Below are 19,195 nucleotides of genomic sequence, written 5' to 3' on the forward strand. Positions count from 1 at the left end.
TGTATATTTTTTGTAAGGGTTAAAATAGAGGTATTTTTTTTATCTGAAAAGGAGATCATAAAAACTAAAAATATACCATTCAGTAGTCAAAGCAGATTGTGAGAGATCGTGCCTTGGAGAGACAAAAGAGGGCAAGATTCTATTCAGTTAGAGGGATCTTTACAGAAGAAGCAAGCACTGGAGTAGATCTTCAAGAGGAGTGATTTATTTGTGTATATGAAGATGGAGAAAGGAGAGGCATCATGACTTTTTTTTAAAGTTTGTTTATTCTGAGAGAGAGAGAGAGAGAGAGAGAGAGAGAGGGAGAGACAGACAGACAGACAGACAGACAGACAGACATAGGACACGATCCCATGAAATATGACATCATGACCTGAGCTGAATTCAGGAGCTGAATGCTCAACCAACTGAGCCATCCAGGTGGCCCATCATGACTTTTGATTATGGACTATAGTAGTAAATAGCCTATGCATGTGTCCAGGAGAGAGAGAGAGAGAGAGAGAGAGAGAGAGAGAGAGAGAGAGGAAAACTGGTATCTAACTAAATATTTCACTTGTGGTTTTTGGTTTGCACTACTGAATTGGACAGAGGGTTTTGCCATCCATGGTCGCTCTGCTTTATATGATAAAATGCCACTCTATTTCTGATTGTTGCTCTAAGTAGGCTGCTGTTGTCATACCTTGAGTCTCTGAGAAGTCTATAGGTCTCCCACACCAATGATATTTATGTTCCTTTAAATAATTTTTTTTCTGCTCATTCATTTATCTTTGTAGCTTATTACATGGTTGTCTTTTGGGCATCCTGCTAGCATCCATCGGGTGATAAGAGATGTTGTGTGTTGATGCATTTCTTCCTTCATAAGTCTTGAGTGTCTAGAACAGTGCCTGGATAAAGCAGGCATTTGTTAAATATTTGGTTAATGTTTTTGGTAGAGATTCTTTGTTGCTATTTAATACCAGGTATATTTTATACAAAATGCAGATAAAACTTACCAGAAGAAACTGTGACCATGGTGGTAGATATAATTTTCAGCCATATGAAGCATCTAATTTCACAACAGTGGATTAGTTTTATCAAAAAGTTACATATCTTTCTTTTTTTTTAACGTTTATTTTTGAGACAGAGAGAGACAGGGCATGAATGGGGGAGGGTCAGAGAGAGGGAGACACAGAATCTGAAACAGGCTCCAGGCTCTGAGCTGTCAGCACAGAGCCCGACGCGGGGCTCGAACTCACGGAGTGTGAGATCGTGACCTGAGCCGAAGTCGGCCGCTTAACCGACTGAGCCACCCAGGCGCCCCCATATCTTTCTTTATCAGAGTTTGCACTGTCAAACAGCAATCAGGCTTTTTTTGTATAATGGTTTCCATGTTTTCTTTTTCATCTATTCGTATGCTAGTTAGGCAGTGTCTTCTTTTGGAAGAGTTATTGCATTATAGGATTTCATTACTTTGAAGATACTTGGGATATTTTTTCTTTAGCCATTTTACTGAAAAAAGGCAGGTCAAGGGATTGCTTTTAGTCCTGTGATAGTCCTTTAAGAGTATCTGAATTTTCTAAGGTTATTGCCTAACTCACCTTCATTCTTTATGTTGTCAGGAGTTTTCTCACCTGTCTGTCTATCCATCCATCCATCTATCTATCTATCCATCTATTATCTTTCTGTCTGTTTCTCTATATCTGCATATCTGTCATCTATCTATGTGTCTGTTCATCTATGTACCATCCTGCCTGTCTGTCTGTCTCTTTCTATCTCTCTATCATCTATCTGCCCATCTATGTATCTGTTCATCTATTTATGCATCTATCAATCATCTACCCCCACCTACACACAACACAGAAACAAGGTATATATTTATTTTAGGATAGCATTTAATATGTCCGGTACTGGGCCGCATTTGTTATTCCTTCCAGTATATTTGCTTATAAATGAAGAACTGAGAATTAGGGGGCTTAGCTCTCTTGTTCAATTAGTGAAGTATGAACAAGAATTGAATTTAGAGAGATTTTTCTTTGGTGGGGTTTCAGTTTTAAAAGATGCCATCCAGAGATTTATTCTTTTACTTATCACAGTTTGGGAGAATTAATAAAAATTTCCAACAGTGAGAAAAAAATGAAACATTTGAAATATCTGAGCATGTCAGAAACTGGCAGTTCTTGGCTTTATCTTAGAGCAAAATGGTGTCTAGCGAGAACTGTATTTGATAAAATATTGGCAAAAGTATTAAAAGACTACTGTAGTAGTATCAATACTACTACTTAAATCATTTAAGAAGTTAATATGCATAAAGAAAATGACACAAATCATTTGAGAGCCTTGTTAGAGAATTGCCAAGGAAATATTTTTAATTTAAGTGATTTCCTATGTTCCTCAGGGCTAACATTTGCCCAAAAGTTTCTCTTTTGGAGTCAAGGAGAATGGACAGGGTTGAAGTATATCTGTGAGCTTCTTCAGATCAGAATTCTCCAATGACTGGAGTATTGCCAGCTATTATCACCAATATTCTCAGGTTACAGCCTAGGGTATACTTCTGTGCCTCTCATAATTTGGGGGGTGTGACTATATTATTTTAGCTCCAATGCAAGAAGTTTTTATTTTATGCTAGAGTAGCATAGACCTTTGAATTTGTCCTTCTTTTTTTCTTTAGTAGTACTTAAGATGTTATTATCTTACCACAGTGTAATTTCACATTTATTTGTGTGTTTCTCTAACTGCTGCTCCTCTGTTGGACTCCATGTTCCACAAGGACACTTTTCTGTTTCCTTCTGTATTTTTGTAGCCTAGGATATGCATGTGCCCATGTGTGCATGCACACACACATACATATATGCTCTGTAAATTCTTGTTGGACAAAGAAGAAAATAGCCACTTATGTAGTAGTTTTTCAGGTGCTTCTTTCTCTATTTAGATGTACACTTACACTGCAAATGATACTGTTACTTCATTTTCAATGCGTAACTTTTTTATTCCCTTTTAATTTTTTTTTTCTTTTAGAGAGAGAGAGAGCAAGTGGGGGAGATGGGTAGAGAATTCCAAGCAGGCTGTATAGTCAGCATGGAGCCCAACGCAGGTCTTGATCATGACCAGAGCTGAAATCAAGAATCATCTACTCAACCAACCGAGCCACTCATTCACCCCTCATTTATTCCCTTTTAAAATGTCCCTGAAAATCAGACACCTGAGGGGCTTAGTTGGTGAAGCATCTGACTCTTGATTTCAGCTCATGTCATGATCTCACCATTCATGAGTTGTGGCCTCACATGGGGCTCTGTGCTGACAGTGTGGAGCCTGCTTGCAATTCTCTCTCTCCCTCTCTCTATGCCTCTCCTCTGCTCATATGGTCTCTCTCTCTCTCTCTCCTTTTTTCTCTCTCTTTCAAAATAAATAAATAAACATTAAAAAGTAATGTCCATGGCGTTGGTCAGAACTTCAGAAAAAAAAGTTTAAAATGTGAACAACAGTATTTCTAGAAAAATACTCCTAGTGCTTCACTATTAAGTAATGATATTAGTTGTTTCTTATAGTTTTTTTCATGAAAATGGTATTTTTTTTAATCCATAATCCTAATAGATGTTAGTATATTACCTAAAGAAACACTGGTAGAGATCATTGCAACTACAAATCTTAATCAAAATTTTGGTTTGGGAATAGTCTTTCTATTTCATATCCTAAACATAATTGCCTTTAAAATCACAATTTCAACCCTATGAGGCTAGCAGTAGTTATACTTTTAAATTGCATTAAAATTAAAATAAGCTTAAGAAAATAGTAGCAAGGACTAGAGGTCTAATGCCACTAATTTTAGTAATGTTAATCTGAGAAGAACCCAAACATGTAAATCTTATGGTGTGTTTGAACACATTAGGAATGCAGCAATCCAGGGGACAGAAGATACCTGTTTCAGAGCTTTAGGCCACTATCACTGCTGGAATAATAAAGGGCTAGCGCTGCCCGGCTTTACTCACTATGTTATTTTTAGCTTATTTCATCTTGCATGTTGTACGCTTTTTTGGTAAACTCTTTGTTAACCATTTTAGAAACAAGGTTGAGTATGTGTCAATAAATTCTGGGAATTTTTGAGCTGAGTGAACTATGAACAACTTAGGTTTGTGATAATAATAAATTATGGCTTACCTGGGAACTGAATCTCTGGTTTGTGTGGTGGTCTTTCAATCACTCCTCCACATTTTTCCTGTTTCATTGCTGTGTGGAGTTTCATGCTCATTACTCACTTACGTTAACCCTTTTGGTCACTTTGGCTGTTGCAGATTCCCTCAAATACTGCAGTGGTTTATTGTCCTGTTAACCTTGGATTAAACCAGTTAGGTCTGATTTTTTTTTCTTCTCTTGAATATATTTATTGCTAATAGGTTACTAAAATATAACCTGTGTTTCAGGTCTCAAGTATCCCTTCATGAGATGCCTTTCTAGCCTATTTCATGTAAAAGTTGATATATCTTTCTGTAGGCCTTCCTGCATGATTATGTTGTTTGACTCATATGGCATTTATAGATTGCTTCATGTCCTATTCTTTTTTTTATTAAAAATTTTTTAATGTTGGGGCGCCTGGGTGGCGCAGTCGGTTAAGCGTCCGACTTCAGCCAGGTCACGATCTCGCGGTCCGTGAGTTCGAGCCCCGCGTCAGGCTCTGGGCTGATGGCTCGGAGCCTGGAGCCTGTTTCCCATTCTGTGTCTCCCTCTCTCTCTGCCCCTCCCCCGTTCATGCTCTGTCTCTCTCTATCCCAAAAATAAATAAACGTTGAAAAAAAATTTTTTTTAATGTTTATTTTTGAGAGAGAGAGAGAGAGACAGAGAGAGAGAGGCAGAGTGTGAGTGGGGGAGGGACAGAGAGAGAAGGAGACACAGAATCTGAAGCAGGCTCCAGGCTCTGAGCTGTCAGTACAGAGCCTGATGCAGGGCTTGGACCCACGCACCGTGAGATCATGACCTGAGCCGAAGTTGGATGCTTAACTGACCAAGCCATCCAGGTGCCTCGCCTCAAGTCCTCAATGAGACTCATATCACTTATGACGTATTACATTGTATATTAATAACTTATGCTTTTCTTCTTTGTGCAGTCTTTGAAAAAAAAGCTCTGTACCTTATATACTCCTGTATTTTTCAAGGAGCTTAGTGCTATTCCTTGTATGAATTAAGTACTGAGTTTTTTCATGTATTCTCTTCACAGAACAGCTTGCTTATTTAATGCTTATTTGAAAGAAATATTACTCCTACTGCCTCAGTAAAATGGACTCATTAAACATATACACATACAGCTATCATACAGATCAAATCTTCATGCACTGTTGAGCGCATGCATTTTGTTGACTCCACAGTCGTGTACTAGTTGCACCCCTAGTGGGGTCTTGACCATCCTTGTGCAAGAGGACAGGAGAGCCATAGTGGCATTAGGCTGTGAGAAAAGTTAATTCATGTCTATCCCCAGGGCAGTCAGGGTTGCTTTTTTGTTTTTTTGTTTTTTTGTTTTTTTTCTTTTCCTGGAGTTTGACTTGAGAGTAAGCATTAAAACCATCTCTAGAAGATTTTATATTAACATTGGCAAGAAACAAACAATTGACATCAGGCATAAGTCTTAATTTGCGTTATGCTTTTGGCGCATCTTTGCTGGGAAAATTATGCTAATCCTCACCATCTGCAGCTACCAGATGTGCCATTGAGAGGTGCACAAGTTCCTTTCCAGAAAACTGCTCGATGTCGAATGTCAATCATTCCAGTTAAAATGACAGCACCTACCATCAGAGGAGGGAGAACAACTACAATTCATGTTTTTTCTTTACCATCACATACAAATCAGGATGATTAATACTGTGATAAATGTAGCCGACAGAGGAAGACTAACAAATGTAGTTGTTCAGTCCATCTTTTGTTCTGTTGCAAAATAGCTATAGAATCTGTTAAAGACTATCTCATTGAATATACATGTACAGTGGGTGTGGTCACATTCTGCTGACTGCATTACATTTCTTGGCTTGTATGGTTTATTATATTAAGAGAATTGGCTGGAAGGATGTCAGCAGATGGTGCTAGGCACAGAGTAAGTTTTATCATTGCATAGTTCAGTATGCTTCCAGGAACTCTCTCTCAAATATGATTTTTGAAAATAAAATTGTTCATTTAAACACACTGACAGGTTCTTCCTGAGATTCTTCTATCGTAAAAGACATTGCCATCGGTTTACTGGAACTATGATTTTGTTCCTTTTGGTTGGGAGAGAGAAAACAAGAGAGAGTGAGAAGTGGTTATAATCGACTTTTATCCGAAGTCTTTTCATGTTTTACCTGGGTCTGGATGTATCTACATTTAGACATAATAGAAATCCTTTATGTTTTAGTTTCATGCCTTTTTAATTTTGGCAGCTACTGCTAAACATTGCAAGAATGCTAAGGCACAGAAGTAAGTTGAACTGTTGAACGTACCAGGTACACCCTAAAATTCCATTGATTTCTAGAATATTAATGAATTGCAGTGTATGCCAGCGGCTGGAACTTACTGTGAGCTCTCCTTGCTCAGGAATGTGTCAGAGTGGGGAGCAAGTGTCTTCCTCTCCGCTCCCTCATTCTTCGCTCAAGTTCCTGCCAACCACACTGTGCTGTTGCCTAAAGAGGCTTTGTGTGGACCTAGGAGAGTATTTTCTCATAGCTCAGGTATTCTGTAAACTCGTTCCAACCATTGTATCAGAAAAAAAATGTATTTTGATTTAAATCCTTAGGGAATGGGGAATTCCCCCTTAACTCTGCTAAGTGCTGTTCTTATTCTAGTTTTGTCAGGAAATGAGGCAGTTTTTAGTTGTTATTATGTCTACAAACTGCCTTTAATAAATATCCAAAGCCCCCTGTTTGTGCTATATTGGTATATGGTGGTGTTCTTAAGTCCTGAGTAAATGGTAATTTATAAAGGAATACGAAGGAAGAGCCAGCTTAGTCCAAAACATACGGGGTCCTCCGGATGAGGAGGAGATCATAAATGTTAACAGAATTACACTGCTTTGCCCTTTTTGAATAATAGTGCCCACCTACAGTTCGTCTCAGAGATAAATGAAACTATACGTTTTATTTTCTCAGGACTGAGGAATAGAGCCTACTAAGAAAAACATTTACGGCAATTTTCTCATCTCTTTGCCTTTGCCTTCCTTGTTCCCACTGCCTAGACATTTGTCACTTGACTTAACGCAAACTCGGCTCAACTCCAGGTGGATTTTTACTCTTTCTTCAGGCTTAATTTACTCATCTGCTTTGTGGAGTGCCATTTTTGACTTTTCAGGGAAGAATTCTATGCTTGCTTCACTCTGAACCCTAGCCTCCTTCTCTTCCACTCTGAGTGAACTCCTCCCATTGTTTAGTAATAAGCTAGCATCTGTCTTTGTCACTTGATTGAATCCTGATGTGTTGAGATTGACTTTTTTTTTCTTTTTTTTTTATTTTTTTGGTTAGCTATACCTTTGAATCAGTCTCTGGAACATTTTAGCACCTATTAAATATTTGTTGAGTAATGGATGAATAATGGTTATTATTCTTATATGGAGAATTTTCACGTATGGAAAATCATCTTTGTTATCTTCATCTTTAAGGCTCATGAGTGTATAACATTTCAGACTATAAATTCAAACAAAATAATTTGTGTCTATTTTAATTTTGAAATAAGTAATGTGTTTTTTAAGTTATCATTGGCATTGCTAATGTTAGGCTTGAAATATTGATACAATGGTGTATACATGTATACATGTATGTTTTTATAAAGTCTTATTACTTCTCTGTGTTTCAGTCCAGTTTTACATTTGGAATATTATTTGTCATGCATGTTTCACATTAAAAAAGGAGTTAGCTCATTGAAAATCTTAACAGCGAAAGTTTCTTTTAAATTTTATTTGGGGCACCTGGGTGGCTCAGTCGGTTAAGCGTCCGACTTCAACTCAGGTCACGATCTCACGGTCCTTTGAGCCCGCGTCAGGCTCTGGGCTGATGGCTCAGAGCCTGGAGCCTGCTTCGGATTCTGTGTCTCCCTCTCTCTCTGCCCCTCCCCTGTCCATGCTCTGTCTCTCTCTGTCACAAAAATAAATAAACGTTAAAAAAATTTTTTTAAATAAATTTTATTCATATATGTATGGTACAGGCAGAACATGGCATACATTTTGAAAAAATTTTTTAATCCTAATGTCAGTAAATTATTCGTGACATTTTTATCTGTACCCCTGCATATCTTTTAAAACATGTTTATGTACAAACTTTTAAGCAAAAACATCGCACTGTACATATTGTTCTTTAACTGAGCATCATTTTTGAGTTGACAAAATTACCCAAAACATTTTAGGGTAGAAGTTGCCATTTGATGAGCATCTCTGCAGATGATGCTCTCATTGAAACTAGAAGGTCAACCATATGGAGAGGTTAAAAATAAAATCTGCTGGCCTTCAAAATCCTCTTATCAGCCACCTAACGGGGTCAGATACTGACAATGATGCATCTGAGAGCAGTGAGTAAAGACAGATTGCAGAAGTTTCATAATTGTGAATTGTGTTCTCAGTTTATTCATTTTTGCTTATGTTTGTTCCCAGTCTTGAGGGTCTCTGGACTATGCACATTTAGGTGGCAAATCTCAGATGTAACCCTGAAGGGCTAGTAGTCATTTATATACTCATGCATGAAATAAAGTATTTTATGATATGTCAATCAAATATGCCCAGAAATCAGAATCAAGTTTTTTACCAAAGTAAGTTCCTTCTAAATGTAGCCAGAAAGAGCTACTTTGTCATTAAAATGAATGAATATTCATTTTTAGAACAGACATGTTGTTTGGATTGTGTTAAACATATGTCTGTTAGTGAAAGTGTGAGTCACAAAGAAAATTTCATCTAAAAATAATATCTATAGAAAAAAACAATAAATATACACACAGAAAAATATTTCTTTTTTCTGTTAACTGTTACTTCTTTATTTTTAATGCTTGTGATATCATTTATTTATTTTCTGTTACTAGAAATAATGGGTGACCATGTTCAGAGGTGTAAGCAACCCAAGTGTCCCATCATGGGATAGATGGATAAACCATATATAATATAATATATCAGATGAAATATTATTCAGCCTTAAAAAAGGAAGGAAATTATGGCACATGCTACAACATGGATGAATGATGAGGACGTTATGATAAATTTAAATAAGCCTGTCACAAAAAGACAAATACCATCTGATTCCACTTAATATGAGGTGTCTAAAGTTGTCAAATTCATAGGAACAGAAAGTAGAATGGTGGTTGCCAGGATCTGAGGAAAGGGAGAAACAGGGAGGTGTTTAATGGGTACAGAGTTTCAGTTTTGCAGGGTAAAAAAGGTTTGTAGGTTGGTTGCACACCAATGAATATACTCAACTCTTCTAAGCTGTACAGCTAAAAATGGTTAAGACAGTAAATTTTAACTTATGTGCATTTTACCACCATAAAAAAAGAGAGAAACTGGAGAGAAAGTATAATTTTTAGACTGGAGCTTATTTATTTTTAGCTGTAATTGTTTCTACAGAATATATACGTAGGACTCGTCTTAGGCCTCTGAAAAGGTTATGATATAATACATGTTACTGGTCAAATGCAGGTATATAAGAAAACCTAGTTAAGGTTCAGTGGCAGGTCTCTTGTCCCTAAATTGTTTTATTTACTTTTGGTGGAAAACACTGGACATTGTAAATTGTTATTTGTGGAATAATTAAAAGCTAACTAAAGTATTGAAATCACTTTTTTCAAATATGTATTTAACAGAGCTCCTTTGCTTTTTTAATGGCTAGTAATTTATAATCCAGAAGCATTGATTTATTTACATATTTATTTACTGCTTAGTATTGTGTTGGAGAATGATTTGGGTTTAGTTATTTGATGATGAATAATTTAAGTCTTGTCCTCAAGGAATCTGAAGTCAACTGGAGTGGAGTGGGGGGGGGGGAGTAACAAACAGAAAATTGTAATAAAGTACCATAAAGATTATGAAAGGGGTAAATTAAGAGTGTGATGGGAAAAGATAGGAAGTTTTGAGAGTTCAGGGTTTCTGTTTTGGGGCTTCAAGGAACAGTTTATGGAAGAACCAGTAGCTTTGTTCAATGAGAAATGTAAGTTAATTAGGTGAAATGGTTGGAGCAGAAAATGGAGGGAACAGTAAATGCAGAGGCCTATGGGCAGAAGATTTTGTGTTTCAGTTTTGCTAGCGTAGTCCTGTATGTCTGTTGTCCTGGAGTGCGTGGTTTCTCTTTCACTGTTCTAAGTCCAGGTTTGATGCCTGCCTGTAGGGCTCAGAAAACATGGCTTAGTAACTTACAGTAGTTTACTGTGCTTGGAACATTGAGTTTGGGGTGGCGGAGTTAAGAGATGCCATAGGGAAGGAGAGGCTTTATTATGAAGATCTATGCCACCTTGTAGCATGATTCTGGTAAAGAACCATGCCAGATTTTTATAGAGGAGATTATATAGAAAGGTGTGTACTTTAACATTTGATGCTGGATTCACTGAAGACAGGAGGTTGAAATAGAACAAGAGGCAGGACCATCAATAAGGTAGCAGTATAGTGGGGGCAATAACTGACATTGGTTGTAGTGATAGAAAGAAGTGAGTGAATTCCAGAGTTATTAAAAAGCTAGACTTGCTCTGTGCCACATCTATTGCAAGAATGAAGACCGTTCTCAGAAATCAGACTGTGGACATTCCAGAAAATACCAACATTGCTCTGAAGGGATGAACTTTTATTGTGAACGGCCCCAGAGGAACCCTGCTAAGGAACTTTGATTGCATCAATGTGGAGCTCATTCTGCTTGGAAAGAAAAAGAAGAGTCTCTGAGTTGACAAATAGTGGGAGAATAGAAAAGAATTGGCTGCTCTTTGCATTGTCTGGGGTCACATACAGAACATGGTCCAGAGCTTCCATTACATGATGAGGTGGATGTATGCTCACTTCCCCATCATCGTTGTTACTTAGGAGAATGGTTCTCTTGTTGAACTCAGATATTTCCTGGGTGAAAAATACTTCTGTGGGCTTCAGATGAGGCCAGGTGTTGCTTGTTCAGTATCTCAAGCCCAGAAAGGTGAGTTTATCTTTGAACTAAATGACATTGAACTTATATCAAACTCAGCTGCTTTGATTCAGCAAGCCACAGCAGTTAAAAACAAGGATATCAGAAAAAATTTGGGATGATATCTATGTTTCTGAAAAAGGAACAGTTCAGCAGGCTGATGAATAAGATCTAAGTTGTCCAGCTACAAAACCAGCAAGATGTTGCAGGAGTTTTCAGACTTACTTGTGATACTTTTTAAAATATTTATTTATTTATTTTTTGAGAGAGAGAGACAAAGACAGAGTGTGAGCAGGGGAGGGGCAGAGAGAGGGAGACACAGAATCTGAAGCAGGCTCCAGGCTCTGAGTTGTCAGCACAGAGCCCGAGGTGGGGCTCGAACTCACAAACTGTGAGGTCATGACCTGAGCCAAAGTCTGATGCTTAACCAACTGAGCCACCCAGGTGCCCATGTGATATTTTAAAGATGCAATAAAAACTGTGCTGATTTGGGCTTTTTTTTTTTTTTTTTAAGACTTAAGATTTAAGATTATTGAGCGTGAGTTTGTGTGTATCTGTGTTTGTGGGGGAAGGAAAAGGATGACATTATGGCTTGGACTGTTGAGTGAGTGTTGGGGCAGCTCCCCATGGTAAGGACAGAAAAGGAAGGAGAGGGCTTGGGAAAACACAACCATCTTCACTGAAAATGGGGATGGATCCCCTTCACTTAGAAGGGGATGGATAAGCCTAGTGAGGGTCCATGAAATGGGACCAAAAGAAGTAAAAAATAAGGACCTGAGTGGGGGAAAATGAAGAATTAACAGAGGATGAACAGCTCACAACCAAACCTGGGCAAACTAACAAAAACAAAACAGCAAACAAAGCAAAATTGAGCAGGGGTGGGTCAGAGAGGGAGGAGGAAAGCGCAGAGTGTCCTTTTAAGAAACCAAGGGAGCAGGGTGTTTTGGGAATGGAGCCTATCAGGGAAGGCTTTGGCAGCAAGGTCTGGGTGGTGTGCTTGGTGGAAGGCATTTTAGGAGTGCCGTGGGGCTCACGGCAGGTTGAAACAGGTTGCTGAGTTACATGAGAAGTGGAGGCTAGGAGCCAAGACAACCATTTCAAGAATTTTTACTGTAAGGAGGAGGAGACAATAGAGTAGAAAGAATTATACTAGAGAGGATATGATAATATAATTTCATCTTTATTTATTAAAAATTTTTATTGTGATAAAGTATACAGAACATAAATTTATCACTGTATTCATTTTATGTATACAGTTCAGTGGCATTAAGTAGATTCGTGATGTTGTGCTATCAACACCACCGTCTAATTCCAGAACTTTTTCAGTCTCCCGAACAGAAACTCTTTACCGGTTAGACAGTAACTTTCCATTCCTTCCTCCCTCTAACCCCTGGTAACTTCTAATCTCTTTCTGTGTCTCTTAACTTGCCCATTCTAGATATTTCAAATAAGTGGAATTATCCAGTATTTGGGTCTGGTTCGTTTCACTTAACCTAATGTTTTAAAGGCTCATCTGTGAGGGGCGCCTGGGTGGCTCAGTTAGTTAAGCATCCAACTCTTGATTTCGGCTCATGTGATCTCGCGGTTGTGAGCTGGAGCCCCGCATCAGGCTCTGCACTGACAGCACAAGCCTGCTTTGGATTCTCTCTGTCCTCTTTCAGCCCCTCCTCTGCTCTCTCTCAAAATAAATAAAAAGTAAACTTTATAAAAAGGCTCATCTGTGTTGTAGTATATGTCAAAACTTTACTCTTTTTTATGGTTGACTAGGATCCCGTTATATGTGTATGCTACAGTTTGTTTACAGATTCATCTGCAGACACGTGGGTTGTTTCTGCCTTTGGGCTATTGTGAATAATACTGCTATGAACATGGGTGTAAAAGTATCCCTTTGAGTACCTGTTTCCCATTCTTTTGGGTATATACCTAGGAGTGGAATTGCTGAGTCATGTGGTGATTCTATGTTAACCGTTCTGAGGATCCACCAAACTTTTTCATAGTGGTACAAGTTTTACATCCCTCACCAGCAGCATGTCAGGATTCCATTGTCTCCACGTTATTGCAAATACTTGTTTTCTGTTCTAGGTATGGTTTTTGGACCTTAATAATGATAATACTTCCTCCCTTCTGGGCTTTTGTGGATTCCCCTGCCTCTTACTCCACCTGCCAATTTTATCAATCTGTGAGCCATTATCTCCATTTTATAGGTGTAAAAACCGAGGCTTTGAAAAATTCAGAAGTTTGCCTAAGATAATTGCATTGTATCTCTCAGGGCAAAATCTTCACAGCTGTGAAGGCTTAACATACACATATTCATCATTGGTCCTTATTTTCCCCCTCATTGAACTAAAACAGAAACTAAACTAAACTAAAGCTGAAACTAAAATTAAAACATGAGCTAAAACTTAAAGCTGAAATGTGTAAGATTTACAAAGCAACCTGCTTATTCAGGATACATGCAGCTTTTACATATATACTACCAAGCAGTGAAAATATATGCTAATACATGTGGCAGCTGCATTTGATCAAATTGTTAGAGAATAGATCTTAATAACATTTAAAATAACTGCATGAATTTGATCTGTGAATGAAGAATTTTCCATTTTGTGTAGTCTTTAATCTCTTTTGAACACCCACACCATCGGCGAAAGTAAATGATACTGTAGTAATACAACTTACAAATTATAAAATAAAAATCTATTGTATAAAAGTAAGAATACAAAATGGAATAGTTTAATAGGAATAGAATCTCCATTTTCTTTCTCTGTACGTTGGGTTTTCTTGCCCATTTCTGGGATGGGTACACCTCTACTTGTGTGCACTACTCATAAAAAAATGGCTAACAGCCATCTTGTGTGTTATGTTCAGGCACTTTTTAAAGCCAGTATTTAAAATATCCTTTGTGTTAAAGGGTATTTACTCAAATTAATTCACAACTGCATATTGAATATTTATGCACAAAGCGTTTTTGTGCATATTGTGATCTTGCTTTGCTCTCTGCAAAATATGCAATGACATTTAACTGAAACTATAGCTGAAGTTCTCAAAGCTTGTCCTTGAGGAAGTACCTCTAATTGTAGGAGAAAAGGAGTATAAGCGACATTGAATTTACTTGTAAAGCAAGGTTTGCAACCTTCTTCGAAAACTTATATTTAAATTGTCTTTGGAAAAGCGAATGAGATGATAATTTATCACGTGAAGTTGTTTGTGCTGATGTCTTGGCATTTTGTAGAAAAACATAAATACGTAAAACCTAATAGAATGTCAGGGGGAAATTGGCAAAGAACTGTATGTGATCTCAGGGGAACAATGTCTAAAATACATTTAAAATACATCTAAAATAATCTAAATAATAAATACATCTAAAATAATAAATACATCTAAAATAAATAAATACATCTAAAATAAATAAATACATCTAAAATAATATATATTTTTTAATGACCTGAATTCACTTGAATATATCTGTTTTGACTGCTTTGGATATCTATTTGCTCCAGAGCAACTACCACACAGAAATATTCAAGGGGGAAGAAAGAAAAGGAAGGTATTTGATATGGAGATTTTAAATGGCTTTTTGAGTCCAAGCAGTCAGGTGTTTTCCTTTTGACTGTAGTAATTATTTAAGAAGATTTGAAATGTATTTTTGTGGTTACATTTTAAGTATATTAGTAAGTTTTCCCTCAGTGGTGTGTTTTTGTTTTTTTTTGGGGGGGGTAAGAAATAAATGAATTTCCTCTCCTGAAGCAACATCAAATTCAATTTTTCACGGTCAGGATGTATGAATTTTATTCTCTGTGGCTCCAGAAAATCTAATGGCTCAGTGCAGGTGACTGTCTAGCTAAATTCCAGGATGACACCAATGGGTGAGAAGAGTGACATCATGGGAATAGCTTATCAATGAATACAGCCGCTGTTTTACTAGGTCTGGAATAAGGAAAAGATGACAATTTTCCATTTGTCCAGGAGAGTCAGGAACACTTTCTAAGTGTGTTTCACATTTTTTATATACCCTTTTCACTCTTATTTTAAGAAGATTAGTATATGGTAATTTGGGCCAAGAGGCTTACCATTTCAGAACTGACTTGATTTCCAAACATGTTATTATCTCTTTTCGAAAATACGTTAATAAATGAGACTCACGAGGACCCAGACCTAGAAACAAACACCTGGCAGACAGTTCATGTAAAGCAGATAAGAGCACTTACTGTCACAATCAGAGAGATGGTCTAGATGTGCTCTTTCAGGCAATGATGATGATGGTGATGATGCTGGTAATAACAGCTAATGTTTGCTAAGAATTGTCTGGAACCTATTTTGCTAAGAACATTGTATGTATTACCTCATTTAATCCTCAGAATTTTGCATGTATTATCTCACTTATAATAATCCCCTTTTTATTTTTTTTATTTTTATTTTTTTAATGTTTTTATTTATTTTTGAGACAGAGAGAGACAGAGCATGAGCAGGGGAAGGGCAGAGAGAGAGGAAGACACAGAATCCAAAGCAGGCTCCAGGCTGCTGGAGCTGACAGCTCAGAGCCCGACGCAGGGCTTGAACTCATGGACTGTGAGATCATGACCTGAGCTGAAGTTGGACGCTTAACCGACTGAGCCACCCAGGCACCCCAATAATCCCCTTTTTATAGATGAGGAAACTGAGACATAGGGCACGTCACTTGTTCAAGATCACATATTTAATGGCCAGGTCAACTTAAGAACTCAGGCTTTTTGACCACAAAGACTGTGTCTACTATACTGCCTCTGATTTTGATAATAATGTTTTTGGCAGATGGTGATCACAGAAGTTGCTTTAAGTCACAAATTTCCAGTACTCTTTTTTTCTAAGGCCAAACCATGTAGCTTTTATCCTCCCCAAATTATAATATTTTCACTTTTATAGTTTTAAAGAGGAAGGTGTGAAAGTTTGAAATGTTATCTATTCTCATTTAATTTCCTACTTTACATCAAAAGCGTATCATACCCAGATCTAAATGTCATTACCGTTTGTTTCTCACACTTAACGAAAGGGAAAGTTTCTGCTGAGTTTTGAGCAGAGAGACTCACTTACAGGAGTGTAACCATGCTCAGCAAAGTTTTGGCACTTGTGTTTGGCAAAACATCCCAGGCAGATGAATGATTCACATGGCAGGATCACTGCTGCTCAAAAAGGTGCATTAATATGAATATTAGCACCTCTAAGTGTTTGTGAAATAACCTTAATGGAAGGACTAGAATATTGACAAAACATTTTCAAAAATTTTTTCTATATTTAACACATGAAAACACAAAGAGTAATTTATTGCAGAAATCCATGATGATTCAATTCCAAGTTGAATGTGATATCTATAATTGTGTTTTAGAAGAGCATTAAACAATATGGATGTGATATCTGGTTCTTAAATACCATCGTTACACTGAGTTCTAAGTATAATCCATCTATAACCATACTTAGAACAGATATTACTATGTGACAAGCAATACTTAGATGTAACAAGAAAGAAATGGAACATTCAAACTTATGTGATTTTGGAATAAATCTGAGCATTTCTCCAGGGGTTATTAAGGCAAATGAAAGGGATTTTTACAAGGTATAGTTGTGTTGAAGTTTCCATCCTCAGAATTCACATTATTGCCACAGCCTACGAATGACAAACATTTGTGGACTATGGCAGCAATCTGTTGGGTGTTTCAGTCTATTTTGAGCTGAAATTGATTAGCACTTTATGAAAAGTGTACAGAAAATTGCCATGCTTATCAAGGCAAATCAAGCCATAATTCTGCCTTTTTTTTTTTGTACACCTGCAGCTATGAATATTTTTTGGTGGATACATTGAGATGTGCTCAAGAATATACATATCGGGCTGCATATCGTGCAATTTATTCTGATCTTACTGACAGTTTGCAAACAAAAACTCAAAACAAGATGCAACTGTGTGTGGCTCCCACACTGTAGGTTCTGATTTTGGCACCCATGAATGCACAAGGAAAGGGGCTGCAGCTGAAGAGGTGTGCTTCTGCTCATCTTACTGTGAAATACAATCTGGGTGTTTGTTTGATGGATTGCATGAAATATGGAGGAAATCTGAACTAAGGGTAAGAGTTTCATCTGATTGCCTTTAGTTTTACCCCACCTTGGTAAAAATAAGGAGAAGGAATGAAAATAACCTGGAGTTGATGACTGTCATGATGGAAGTTAACTGTATTCCAGGGAGTTGTTAAGAATGAGGAAAGGAAGAAGTGAGCCATGATGGTGAATTTCATATTTTGAGAGGAAGAACCCTCTCTGTGGCAACACCTTCAGAGAAAAACAAGTATTGTAAGCCAAAAGAAAGGGAGGAAGACCATGGACTACTTGGAAGTCACTGTTATTTGATGGGCTTTCTAAAACAATAAAAACAACAACAAAAAAAACTGTAGAAATAGGCTAGTTTTCTCTCATGTCACTTATGCAGAGTTGAGAATAAATATCATGAGATATTTATTGATATTGAAATATCAATATGAGACAGTGAGAATTTACAGAGTAAGCTAGTCACCTGAAGCTCATTTTAATCCCAGCAAATATTGTAAGTTGTTACTTAAAAACTGCGTGTTGTGTGCAATCCTTTTACTTTATGCCTGGCTCTATCTAGAAAAAGATCATGAATCATCTTGCTAAATTCTATATCTGCACTAAGTCTGTTCTGATAAAGTTCTGTATTTTGTACAAAAACACATTTCTAATAAATCCTATTTTAAAAATAAGTTTTTAGATGTTTGCTATGAAAAATAAGGAAAAGGGAAAAATTAAATCAATTATAATTCTATCACTTAGAGTATATCATTCCACTCTTTTTATTATAGATTTGACATGGTAAACCATTTTGGGATTTGCTTTGTGACACAATACATGATGAACCTATTTCTATGTCATTGAATATTCTCCTATTATATATCAGTTTTTTTAAATGTTTATTCATTTTTGAGAGAGAGAGAGAGAGAGAGAGAGAGAGAGAGAGAGAGAGATTGAAAGCGTGAGCAGGAGAGGGGCAGACACAAAACTCGAAGCAGGCTCCAGGCTCTGAGCTGTCAGCACAGAGCCTGACATGGGGCTCCAACTCACGAATCGTGAGATCATGACCTGAGCCAAAGTTGGCCGCTTAACTGACTGAGCCACCCAGGCGCCCTTCGGTTTTTTTTTTTTTTTTTTTTCAATCAGATAGACTTTCCAGTGTTATTATATGGATTTTCAACATCCAGTCTCTGTGTGGTTGGATGTTTAGATATTTCCAATATTTTTCAATGAACAATAGTAATAATTTTCATCATCACCATGGACATTAAAAATTTTTATTGAGGTGAAATTCTAATAATGTAACAATTACAGTGTTGTACATCTACCACCTGTCTCTACTTCCAGAGCATTTGCCTCACTCCAAAGTAAAGTGCCTTCTCCAGTAAGGAGCATTTCTCTTTCTGTCCCCAGCCTACCTCTCCATCACTGACCCTCAGGTGTTTTCATTGCGCAAACCAACCTTGTGAATTCTTGCTCTATCACCTTGGCTGGTTGCACTCACTTTTCCATTTCTCTTCACCCATTATTCAAACCTAAGTCAGTTCTCCTACCAACTTCTCCTACCAACTAAGCCTACATGACCTCTCCTGAAAACTATTAGTACATGTCTGTCCTGCTCATTGGGCCCATTTTCCATCTTATAATGCCATTCCAGTAGTATATGTTGTCCATACATTTTATCACAAACAATTTCTATTTTGCTAGGGTGGCATCTTACCTATTTGATGTTCCCTGATGATTGTCTTTGTACATGACACAATAGAAATGCACAATAAATTCTCATCAAATGAATTAAAATTCATTTTTTCCCTCACAGACCTTAGCATGGTGCTTAGCATAGAGCCCCAACAAATATTTACTGATTGATTTAAACCTATTTATACATTTATCTAATTATCTCGAGGTCACAGGTTCTGTGTAACTAAACAGCTTTGTAAAAAAAAGTACTGTATTTGCTCTCATTTATATGACCTTATTTAGGAGATTCATCTTTAAATACTGAGATGTAATGAACAAGGCATCATTCATATGTAAATCAGTCTGTCTTTTTTCTTTCTTTCTTTCTTTGAGTTTAG

At 37.2% G+C, this 19,195-nt stretch overlaps 1 protein-coding gene and 1 pseudogene across 3 annotated transcripts in view; both read left to right on the forward strand.

The window, feature by feature from the left end:
• The window catches only part of PRKD1 (protein kinase D1), a 338,608-nt gene that overhangs the window by 47,603 nt on the left and 271,810 nt on the right, over positions 1-19,195 (forward strand). The window lies entirely within an intron of this gene.
• Positions 8,092-14,384, forward strand: LOC147580040 (large ribosomal subunit protein uL6 pseudogene; annotated as a pseudogene).

Source organism: Puma concolor, chromosome B3 (assembly GCF_028749965.1).
Source record: "Puma concolor isolate L17-30 chromosome B3, mPumCon1.1.hap2, whole genome shotgun sequence".
Lineage (NCBI taxonomy): Eukaryota > Metazoa > Chordata > Mammalia > Carnivora > Felidae > Puma > Puma concolor.